Source organism: Sciurus carolinensis, chromosome 6, assembly GCF_902686445.1.
Source record: "Sciurus carolinensis chromosome 6, mSciCar1.2, whole genome shotgun sequence".
Taxonomy (NCBI): domain Eukaryota; kingdom Metazoa; phylum Chordata; class Mammalia; order Rodentia; family Sciuridae; genus Sciurus; species Sciurus carolinensis.
This window is the reverse complement of record NC_062218.1, coordinates 100,272,853-100,285,795: the sequence shown is the minus strand read 5'-3', so window position 1 is coordinate 100,285,795 and position 12,943 is coordinate 100,272,853.

Here is a 12,943-nt window from a genome sequence, read left to right as displayed (position 1 = left end):
ATTCCTGACTTGCTTCTTGTCGCCAATCCCTTTCCTCCAGATTGGAGGAACCAACATACACGTTTGCCCCGGTCAGATGAGCTCTCCTCTCTGGTGGTGGGCTTGATCGCCTGGATTGGGCCCCTGCCCACGTGACCAACCGAACGCTGCCGTACAGCCCAGCGCAGCGCAGTGCGGCGGGTGCTGCTGCTGCCACCGCAGCTGTAAAATCTGCAGGCATCCCACCGGGGTAGCCGCCCGGCCTGGGCAGGGAGGGGCGCCCCTCGGCCTCCGGCAGAGGGCTCTCTCCCAGCGCTCCCAGTACTGAGCCCGCAGCCCTACCGCCTGCTTCACGTCTCCTCCAGCGTTGAGGGGGAAAGCAGCGTTCATTTCTGATTAAAAACGACTCTTTTTAAATGGGCTTCATTCTTTATTTCTTTCCGTCCTCTCCCAGGGCCAGAAAGAGGCGGAAAGCGACACCGAGAATCCATTCCAAACGAGCAGCCAAGAGGAGACGCGGCAGCTCCCAGATGTTGATGTTTTGTTTTTTGACATAAATCTTTGCACTCATATGGGAGTTTTCATTGATTCATGTTCCCATCTGCTGAATTTCCTTTTATTTATTTAATATGGCTTTTTTGGGGAAATCTTGCTCCGAAGCTCTGGAGGAGCATAAACCGTGGCAACTGCTGCACCCCTCCTCCCTCCTCCAAACCTTGGCTGCTGGGGGCCGGGAGATTCAGTGGCATCCTGCAGAGAGGGGCCGCTCCAAGGCTTCCTCGCTGGGGGGGCAGGCGCTGCAGGCCTGTGGCTGTTCCGCTACTTGGGGCTTGCCAGAAGCTGTCAATGCAAGAAAGAACAAGCCGCCCTCCCCCGCGGTGCTGCGATTGAACCCAGGGCCTTGCGCATGCTAGGCAAGGCTCTACCATTGAGCTACACCGCAGCCCCACACCCAAGAAAGCAACCGTGAGAGAGAGAGGTGGGGTGGAGTGTTCCTCGTCCTTCCCGCACCCACAATACCACGTTCCCTTCATGCGAAAACACTCGTTTTAATCAACTTGGAAGCCAGAGTACATCTAACTATGAATGTCGGTATTAAATGTAATAGCGTCCCTCTGCCCCGCACCCCCGCACACACACACAGACACATCCGCCTTTCGGCACCCTTCCGGCACTCCAACAGTGATCCACTGGTAATTACCAACTCGGACTCAGGAGTCAGACTGTCTGGGCTTGAATCCTGATTCTGCTTTCCATTGCAAATTCCTGAACAAGTTAACTTCTCCCAGCCTCGGATCCTGCATCTTTAAAATAGGGTTAATTACTACTTCTTTCTCAGACACAGGCACACTTTACAGATGAGAAAACTGAGGCTAAGAGCTGTTAAGAGATCTACCCAAGTGATCCTCACCAATCCTACCACCTCTCCCTCCCACCAGTGCCCCACTCCAACCGCTCCCCTACTGTTCCAAGATAGATCAGACGCCTGGAAGAGAGAGGCAGAAAAAAGTTGAAAAGTTGATTCAGAATGCCTGACACTTTAGAATGATTTCCATTTGACTTTGGAATGTAGGCCCAGTTTTGGAAAGGACCTGGAAGTCATGTCATCCAGTCTTTTACTTATGCAGACCTCTCTTATAGGCACAGAGAACTCACCCCACAAACACACCCCTACCCAGCAACACAGCCTTTTCTAGAGGAAGATGACTCTAGCATTAGGAGACACACAGACCATTGTATAGAAGTATTGGTATGTAAGCAACCCCAATTTCCACAGACCAAGCCCCTTAAAGCCTGTTGTTGTTAAGGCTTGGGGCTGTTACATCCAGTCCTGAGTAAAATGGAGATCACTTGCAGTGTAAAGCCATCCCACAGCACCATCCTTTGTGGGGCTACATTCCTTCCCTATGTGTATCCCATCAAGTTCAACCTTTCTGCATATGCTAAGCGAATCTTTCCTTACTGAGTAGCATATGGCTGGATATCTGGGACTTGATTTGATTCTAAGTTCACCATGTCTATACACATGACCTTAACCTTCATTTATGAGTGCCATGTCTATAAAACCTAACACATACATTAAACCTTGCTCATACTCCCACACTCTCCCAGCTGGATCTCAGACATGGTAACAATCTGACCTTAACCATGCCCCCTACAACAAGGCAGTAGAGGATCCTTGATTTCTAATGACCATGTGGAACAGGGTTGCCTGCTGACCTAAAACATTCCTCAGATCATTATGTGATGGGGGGGAAACCACCACATTTCTATTATTTAAGCTACTGAGCTATTACTGGCTTCCTAGTTATACCAGTTGAATGCACCTTAAGTTTAAAAGAAGGGTAGATAGTGAGTTGGTTGAGAGCATAGGTTTTGAAATCAGATTGACTTAATATACTTTCAGCTCCACACCCTTCAAATTGGTGGCCCTAAGTTACTGATGAACATTGCTAAGCCTCAGTTTCCTCATCAATAAAATGAAAGGAATAACTATAACATCACAACCACTTTGGTAAACAATTTTTGGACTTGTCCATTAAAGTTGTTAAGATAGAAATAGTCTTTGATATAACAATTCCAGTAATCATTCGCCTTAAGGTTTTGGACCCAGGTACACCAAAACTCACGCATAAAAATGTTCATAAAGTCCAAAAAGGGAAAAGAAGTCAAATACCTATCTACTGTGAATGGAAAAAAATCATTTGTGGTATTTTACACAATGGAATGTGCAACAATGAACCTCAATTAACTTCAGATACATAAAACAACCTTAATTAACTTCACAAAGATAAGAATAAGTTTAAAAACTCAATATATACGGTGTGATTCCATTCACTTATATTTCAAAAATAGACAAAACTAAACTATATCATTTAGGAATGCATACATGGGTAATAGAACTATAAAGAAAACAAGGATTCTGAGGTGTAGCTCAGTGGCAGAGCACCTGCCTAGCATGCACAGGCTCCTGGGTTCAGTCCTCAGCACTGCACTCAAAAACAAACAAAAAACCGCCAAAGGAATGTTCATCACAGATGTATGTAACAGGTATTTATTAATTTATTGTAGGGCATAATTATTTTTTAAACTGTTCACATACAAGCTTGTGTGTGTGTGTGTGTGTGTGTGTGTGTGTGTGTGTGTGTGTGTTAGATTCCATAGTTAAGTTTTTAAGGCATAACTTGCCTAGTAGGGTTGCATGAGAATTGAATGAGGTAACATGTAAAACACTAAGCATGGGGCTGGGGTTGTAGCTCAGTGGTAGAGCGCTCACCTAGCATGTGTGAGGCACTGGGTTCTATCCTCAGCACCATGTTAAAATAAATAAAATAAATTTTTTAAAAATAAATAAACATTTTTTTATTTGTCCATGGATCTTTATTTTTATTTATTTATATGCGGTGCTGAGAATCGAACCTAGTGCCTCACACATGCTAGGCAAGCGCCCTACCACTGAGCCACAACTCTAGCCCCTAAAATAAATTTTTAAAATTAAAAAAAATTTAAAAAAAAACACTAAGCATCACTTCCTGGCTTATAGTAGATGCTCAAAGGAACTGATTTTTTCAGGTCAAAGGAAGAATTTGAGGGCTTTGAGGTTTCATACAATTAGCCAATGATACAATTAAGAAAAGATTCTATTTTTTCTTGAAGCACATTGACTGCCTATATTTGTAGCTTCTGTGTACATGTATATGTACACAGGTGGGAGGTATTGATTGATTTAGGATTAATTGATGGTCACAAATTTAATGCAGAGTTAGAAAACTTCATTCTGCCCCTCAGAGAAGACAGAGGGAAGGAGGAGAAAGATCAGCTCTAGGGGGCCTGGATGATGGGTTAAGAGCAATGAGAAGAAAATGCATTGTTCTGACTTTGTATGAGGGACCAGGTCTGAGGCTTCAGCAGTCCCCTGGATATCTTACCTACACCCTCCTGGCTGCTTCATGCTTCCTGCATTGTTGACAAGGCCTCAGAAGCCAGTACGGATGACAGTGGGTTGACCCAGGGCCAGCTCAGTAATGGTGAAGGAAGTCATTTTGCTGACCATGTGCTCTAAGGAACTGTGGAAGCGGCCAAGAGTAAGAATGGTCACCCAGCCAAAAGGCACTAGAATCAACCAGGCAGGCCAGCAAAACCTGACTAGAGTTTTCTGGCTAGGAGATGCCATCAGAGCTGTGTGCCCCGCCCCGTGCCAGCCTTGAGGGTCTCAGAACCAAGACTGCTCTGCTCACATTTGGCCATGAACTCCCAGATATGCCTCCACAAGGGGAGACCAGTTTGAGGTACTACACAAGGCCTCTTTTCCAACAGTCTTCATTTGCTTTCTGCTACTATAACATAATACCACAGACTGGGAAAATTACAAACAATGAAAGTTTATTTGGTTCATGGTTCTGAAGCTGGGAAGTCTAAGGTAAAGAGGTTGCATCTAGCAAGGGTCTTCTTGCTGTACCACAATATGGTGGAAGGGCAAGAGAGCATGTGAGAGAGAGAAAGAGAGGGCAAGAGGGGCTGAAGTTATAACAAACTCACTATTGACCTAATCACCCCTTAAAAGTCCTGCCCCTCAACACTGTTACAGTGGCAATTAAATTTCAACTTCGGACCTGATGCTGGTAGTGCGTGCCTATAATCCCAACAACTCTGGAGGCTGAAGCAGGAGGATCACCAAGTTTCAGGACAGTCTCAATGACTTAGTGAGATCCGCAGCAATTTAGCAAGATCCTGTGTCAAAATAAAATAAAGTAAAAAGGTCTGGGAATGTAGCTCAGGGGCAGAATGCCCCTGGGTTCAATCTTCAATACAAAGATTAAAAAAAAAAAAAAATTCAACTTGGGACTGGGAGTTCAGCCCAGTGGTAGAGCAATTGCCTAGCATGCACAAGATCCTGGGTTTGATCTCCAGCACCAGAAAATAAAATTTCAACTTGAGTTTTGGAGGGAACATTCAAACTATAGCACATGGTGGGTTTGATACACTCCCCCATGCAGTGAAAGTCATGGAAACAAGGGCTTTTAAACCTTGGACCACGTAGACGGTAGGTTCTTGGACTCAAAGACCCCTTATACTTTCTCCTTTTACTTTGCTCCCTTCTAGATAATCAAATTCAGTCATTCAATTCACCCTGTATCTTCTGAGCATGTGTACTATTCAGGCACTTTTTCTAAACACTGGGGATATTATGAATAAAGAAGACATAAACCCTGCCCTCATGGAGTTTACAGTTTAAGGTAGAAAGAGGGACTGGGTAAGTGATTACAATTATGGTGTGTATTAGCAAAAAAGAGGCACAGGGATCTATGGAAAGAGGTTAATAAGAGGATTAACATGGTTTAGTGATGTTTCTTAAACATGGTCCCTGAAGTACCTACATTAGAGGCACCTGAAGTATGTGTTGAAAACAGATTCTGGGTCTCACGCCAGATGTGTTGAGTCAAAATCTTTGAAACTGGGGCCCATGGAATCTGTGTTTTTAAAAAACTGATGGAAACTTTACATAACAAAACTGCAGCCATTTGAAAGTGTACATTCCAGTGGCATTTAGTACTTTCACCATGTTGCACAATCATTACCTCCAGCCAGTTCTAAAACATCTTCACTATCCCTCAAGGAAGTGCCTCCAGTCACTCCCATTCCTCCTTCTCCCCATCCCCTGCCTACCACCAACCCGCTTTCTCTCTCTATGGATTTATGCATTCTGGACATTCCATATAAATGAAGTCATACACTATGTGATTTTTTTGTGTCTTGCTTCTTTCACTTAGCACAGTGTTTTCAAGTTTCTCCCTGTTGTGACCTTTTTTTTTTTTTTTTTTTTTTTTTTTTTTTTTGGGTGCTGGGGATTGAACCCAGGGCCTTGTGCTTACAAGGCAAGCACTCTACCGACTGAGCTATCTCCCCAGCCCCAACCTTTCTTTTTAATGCTGAATTTTCTTCATTCAATCATCCATTGATGGATATTTGGAGGATAGTTTCTAGTTTTTGCCTATTGTGAATAGTATTACTATGAACATTCATATACAAGTATTTGTTTGAATTTTGTTTTCAATTCTCTCAGGTAAACACCTAGAAAAGAATTGCTGAGTTATATTGTAATTCTATGTTTAACTAATTTTTTTTCTTTCTTTTTTTTTTTTTTTTTTCACTGCTGGGGATCAAACCCAAGGCATAGTGCTTGCAAGGCAAGCACTCTACCAACTGAGCTATCTCCCCAGCCCCTTTTTATTTTCCCCCCCTTTGGTCCCGTGCTTGAACCCAGGGATGCTTAATCACTGAACCACATCCCCAGTCCTTTTTGTTTTATTTTGAGACAGGATCTCACTAAGTTGCTTAGGGCCTCAATAAGTTGCTGAGTCTGTCTTTGAACTTGCAATCCTCCTGCCTCAGCCTCCTGAGCCACTGGGATTACAGGAGTGAACCACCAGGAGTGCCAGGCTATGTTTAACTTTTTAAGGAACCACCAAACTGTTTTCCATAGCAGCTGCACCATTTTACATTCCATCAGGAATGTGCAAGTGTTCCAATTCCTATTCATTCTTGCCAACACTTCTTATTTTCCTTAACTATAGCTACCACAGTGGGTATAAAATAGTAACACATTTTGGGTTTGATTTGTATTTCCCTAGTGACTAATGATGATGAGCATCTTCATGTGCTTATTGGCCATTTGCATGTCTTCTTTGGAGAAATGTCTATTTAAGTCTTTGCACTTTAGGTTTTTAAAAAAAATTTTTAGTTGTACATGGACACAATATCTTTATTTTATTCATGTGGTGCTGAGGATCAAACCCAGTGTCCCACACATTTAAGGCAAGCACTCTACCTCTGAGCCATAGCCCAGCCCCTGCCCATTTGATTTTATTGTTGTTGTCGTCGTCCTTATTTTGGCAGGGCTGGGATCAAACCCAGGACCTTGCACATGCTGAGTAAGTGCTCTAGTACTAAGCTACATCTAAGCTCCTTTGCCGTTTAAAAAAATTGGGGTGTCTTTTTGTTGTTGAGTTGGAAGTTTTTAAAATGTATGTATACTGAACCCTATATGATTTGCAGATTAATAAATAAAATGGAAAATGCCTTTTTTGTGTGTGTGGTACTAGGGATTATACCCAGAGTTTTTATTTGTTTGTTTTTTACCACTAAGCTATGTCCCCTGTTTTTTTTTTTTTTTTTTTTTTTTTTTTTTTTTTTTTTTCATTTTAAGTTTTGAGACAGGGTCTTGTTAAGTTGCCCATGCTGGCTTTGAACTTGTGATCTTCCTGCCTCAGCCTCCTGAGTCTTTGGGATTACAGATGTGTGCCATCACATTGGCTTCTGTTTCTTTTTGTTTTGGCCATTAAGTTTGTGGTAATCTGTTGCATAGCAATAGAAAACAAATACAGGCCCAAAGCAAAAGGAGGTTCCGAAGCTAGTACAAGCTGCTTCCTTACTTGAGCCTTATGATCTAGCAGATTCAACGGTGCTCCAAATGTCTACTGCAGATAAGAATTCTGATGAGCCTTCTGGGAATCACTGATAGAAGAATTCTAATGTAGATTCTAGAATTTTTTTTTTTTTTTTTCTGGACCCAGGGGTGCTTTACTAGTAAGTTACATCCCCCGATCCTTTTATTTTGAAACAGGGCCTCCCAAAGTTGCACAGGCTGGCCTCAAACTTGTGATCCTCTTGCCTGGGCATCCTGAGTCACTGGATTTTGGGCACGTTCCATCACACCTGGCTAGACTGCTAAAAAAATTCTTTTTAATTGCAGCTATGCCTTCTTACATAAATAATATATTCATGCAAAAAAAAAATCCAGCTCCTGGATTTGTTCCTGGGGAAGAAACCAATTGCCTGATCGGGAATGCCAAGTAGATTGTAATATTTACCTATTTATTACAGAAGCTATTTCAAAGGATTCACATGAAACAGCCAAATAAAAGAGGTGGATAAAGCCAGGCATGATGGTGCTTGCTTATTATCCCAGTGATTTGGGAGGCTGAGGCAGGAGGATTACAAGTTCAAAGCCAACCTCAGCAACTTAGTTAGATCCTAAGTGAGACCCTGTCTCAAAATAAAAATTTAAAGGACTGGGGATATGGCTCAGTGGTTAAGTACCCCTGGGTTCAATCCCTGATATGGGAAAAAAAAAAGAGGTGGATAGGATAAGGGATGTGGAAAATGACATGGAGCTTCACATGTTCAGCTATCTGGAAGCTCTTGTAACTTCATTTTTTATGTGGGGCGAGGTAGGGTTCAACTTCCCTTTTCATTTATTGTTTTGTGTGTGGATTTCCAGTTGCCCAGAACCATTTATTAAAGAAACTATCCTTTTCCCTGTGAATGGTCTTGGAACTCTTGTCAAAAATCTGTTGCCAATCCAGGCATGGTGGCACATGCCCATAATCAATCCCAGTGACTTGGGAGGCTGAGACAGGAGGATTGCAAGTTCAAAGCCAGCCTCAGCAACTCAGCAAGGCCCTAAGAACTCAGACAGACCCTGTCTCTCAATAAAATACAAAAAAGGGCTGAGGATGTGGTTCAGTGGTTAAGCACCCATTGGTTCAATCCCCATTATCAGAAAAAAAAAAAATGTATTGACTGTAGATGTGTGAGTTTATTTCTGGACTCAAAATCTGTTCTCTTGATATATATCTAGTCTCAAACCATTATTATACTGTTTTGATTACTGTGGTTGTGTAATGAGTTTTGGAATCAGAAAGTGTTTCAAAATTGTTTTGACTTTTTAGGATCCCCTGCAATTCTATATGAATTTTAGGCTCAGTTTTTCCATTTCTGCACTGAGTCAGAAACTCTGAAGGAAAGTCGGGCATGGTGGCACAGCCCTGTAATCCCAGCTACTTAGGAGGTTAAGGCAGAAGGATACCAAGTTCCAGGCCAGACTCATCAACTTAGTGAGACTCTGTTTCAAAATAAAAAGGGTTGGAGATACAACTTAGTGATAGAGCACTTCTGGGTTCAGTTCCTATGACCACAACCAGCTCAGGAATTCCCCTCCTCCTTTTTAATGGTGCTGGGGATTGAATTCAGGGCTTTTTGCATGCTAGATAAGCACTTTCTCATTGAGCTACAGCCCAGCCTCCTTTTTAAATTTTTTTTTTTTTAATTTTGAGACAATCTCACTCAGTTGCCCATACTACGAATGTGTCCCACCATGCCCAGCTAGGAATTAATTGTGAGTAAAATGACCATAACATAAAATTTACCATCTTAACTATTTAAATAAGTAAATACAGTCAGTGGTGTTAAGTACATTCACATTGCCATACAATCAATCCCCAGAACTTTTTCATCTTGCAAAACTAAAATTGTACCCACTAAACAATTCCCCATCCCCCAAACTGGATCCTGGCAGTCACCCTTCGACGTTCTGTCTCTATGAGCTTCACTCTCTAAATACCTCATATAAGCGAGATCATGCAGTGACTTTCTGTGACCGGTTCGTAAATCTTAGCATCATGTCTTCAAGTTTCATCCATGTTGTAACATGTGTCAAAATTTCTGTCCTTCTTAAAGTTGAATAATATTTCAATATGTCTGTGCGTATGTGTGCGTGTGTGTGTGTATAGTTTGTTTATCTATTCAGCTATCTATGAACGTCGAAGGGTACCTTTGGCTACCATGAGTAAGGCTGCTATCAACATAGGAGTCCAAATATCTCTTTAAGAGCATGCTTTCCATTCTTTTGCATTTATACCCAGAATTGGAATTGCTGAACCACATAATTCTATTTTTAATATTTTGAGGGGCCACCATACTATTTTCCATTGAACTGTTTCATTTTACATTCCCACTAACAGTGCACACAGTTTCCAGTTTCTTCACATCCTCACCAATACTTGTTATTCTCTCAGCTTTTTTTTTTTTGACAGTATGAGGTAATATCTTATTGTGGTTTTGATTTGCATAGGAATCTGATTTTTTAAATAAACTTTATTTTCAAGCAATTTTAGATTTACAGGAAAGTTGTAAAGATAGTATGGAGAATTTCTGTGGATCTCTCATTCGGTTTCTAAAAGAAAAATCACTAATGTTATAATCTGACTTACCATGGTACTTTGTCAAAATTGGGAATCTAGTTGGGCATGATGGCACATGCCTGTAATCCCAATGGCTCAGGGGGCTGAGGCAGGAGGATTGCAAGTTTGAGACCAGCCTCAGCAATTCAGAGAGATCATGTCTCAGAAAAAAAAACAAAACCTCCTGGGAATCTGCTTTGTGATGAGCACAAACACATAGTGATGTGAGTGTGTACGTGTGTGTGTGTGTGTGTGTGTGTGTGTGTGTGTGTGTTTTGCTGGGGATTAAGCCAATGGCCTCACACATACTAAGCAAGTGCTGTACACCTAAACTATATCCCCAACCCGCACAGTGATTCTTACATGTACTAAAAAGTCACTGATTTAGGGCTCAGAAAAGTTTTTCCAGGGACATACATTCTAGCAGTTACTTGAAAGACAAGTCTAAGTGAGCAAAAGGAATTGGGTGTGATCCAGGCAGATGGAACAAACTGTGTTAAAGCCTGGGGGTAATAAAGGACTTGGAGCATTTGAGGATAATCATAATGACAATAATAGTAATTTATTGACACTTACCATATGCCAAGCACTAGTAAACACTTTAGAAAATTATTACACCTAATTTTTCACAACTCTATAAAGTGGGAAATATTATCGTTTCTATTTTATAGATGAGGCAACCGAGAGTTGAAAGAAGTAACTAACTTGCCCAAGGTCACCCAAAATGGCTAAAGTAGAACTTGAACTCAAGTCTCTTCCATTTCCTTTTCTCCCACTAGGCCCAAGTAAAATTTATTCTCTGCTTGCAGTAAGGAACAAAGCATTAAATACATGGTCTTCCCTCCCCCGGTCTACTCTCCTACTCTCTCCCCGAAACTTTGCATCCTTCAGGGCTCAGAGAGGCCTTACCATTCTAGAGCTGTTTCTTTCTCTCTCTCTCTCTCTCTCTTTCTCTCTCTCTCTTTTAATTTTTTTTAGTTGTATGTGGACACAATATCTTTATTTTATTTATTTTTATGTGGTGCTGAGGATCAAACCCAGTGCCTCACATGTGTGAGCAAGTGCTCTACCACTGAGCCACAACCCCAGCTCCCTAAAGCTTTTTCTTAACTGTTATTCTGTCTTATTGAATTGATAGGTAAATGAATGAATGCTAGAAACTAAGAGCATTAGTAACATTTTGCAATTATTTATATATTCATTTTCGTATCTGTTTAATGCCCATTTCTTTCACTGTACTGCCAACCCTGCAATGGCAAGGATCCAGCCGGATTGGCTTACCTGATACCAATAGATGCGTACTAAGTATTTATTATGAATTAAATAAATGAAGGTAGGAACTCTACAAATATATTTTGGATGTTGAACAGTAATTTTTATTTTTGAGAGAGAAGAAAATCAAATGGGTTGCTGGATACTATTTAATATATCAATTATAATTTCCATCTCTTTCCAGCAAAAACTTCAACTTCACTTGCCCATCCATCATATCCCATAGAAAATGCCAGTGGTTTTGTATGGGGAGAGATATAGAGAACACCTTGGTCTCACTGACCTAAGAAACTTCTCTTTGACTCTTGAGAAGGTCAGACCCAGAGACCGGGGTGAGAAATCTCTGTTTAAGAATATAATCAAGGCTAGGCACTGTGGTGCACATTTGTAATCCCAGTGACTGGGGAGGCTGAGACAGGAGGATCTCAAGTTCAAAGCCCGACTCAGCAACTCTGAGGCCCTAAGCCCTGTCTCAAAATAAAGAATGAAGAAGGGCTGGGGATGTGACTCAGTGGTTAAGGGCCTCTGGATTCAATCCCTAGTACCAAAAGAAAGAAAAAAGAAAAAAAAAAAAAAAAAAGTACATCAAGAAGAAAATAGAACACAACTTCAGAATGTCAACTGCCTTCAAGGAGAGAAGGGGGCCAGTAACCTCTCCAGTCCTCTTCCTATTCTGAGATTCTGTTTTCCATCGCAGCACCAAAGAGCTAGCAGAATGACCATGCGGCAAGTGAAGGCATAATTGCTCTTTACTTCCCCTGGCTCCCCCAGTGTTAAATTAGCTTTATGTCAATACCACATTGGCAGTTGGGATGAATTATTGAAGCTCATTCACTGCAACAGGCGCAGGTTCCACTTGCTTTATGGAACAGAGGTGACTGTGAGCATATTATTTCCGTTTGTCTTGTTATAGCCAGTACATTTTCAGTCTGTTGTTAATATGAAGGAACTCACCCTGATAGGCAGATCATCCCAGCCTCTGCTTGTCATGAGAGCAACTCAGGTAGGCATGGTGGGAGGGTCAAACCTGTGAGAGAGCTGGGAAGAGCACAGACCACTGGTGCTGGTCCCTGCTCCCAGGGCTCTTTAGTTATCATGATTCACGCTGTAGTCCCAAACACCTATTCATATACACACCAGTACGCACCCTCAGCACACAAATGGTTGTATATGTTCAGAGTCTTAACAAAATTACAATCAACAGGAGCCCAGCAACAAAAATACATAGGGAGTCAACTTATTAGAGAATGATTTCCCAATACACTGTGCAAATTTTAAAGCTTCTCCTCCCTCTACCTTTAAAACACCAATGCTTCTCTAGAAATACTGACTAGTTTACTGACTATACTTGGCAGAAATGATTGACCTGGAATGTCCAAGGGTGAGGATAAGGAACCCAACTTCTGAAGGCTCCTGTGTGCATATAGGGAAATAGTCTTTCTTCTTTGCTTTTCCCTAAATTCCCAAGAGTTGGCATGTTACTAAATTTCTTTTTTTTTTTTTTTTTTTCTTCAGTTATGGGGGATTGAACCCAGGGCCACTCTACCACTGAGCTACATCCTGAGTTCTTTTTCTTTTTTATTTTGAGACAGGATCTCACTAAGTTGCTGAGGCTAGCCTTGAATTTGCAATTCTCTTGACTTCACCTCTTGAGTTGTTGGAATTATAGG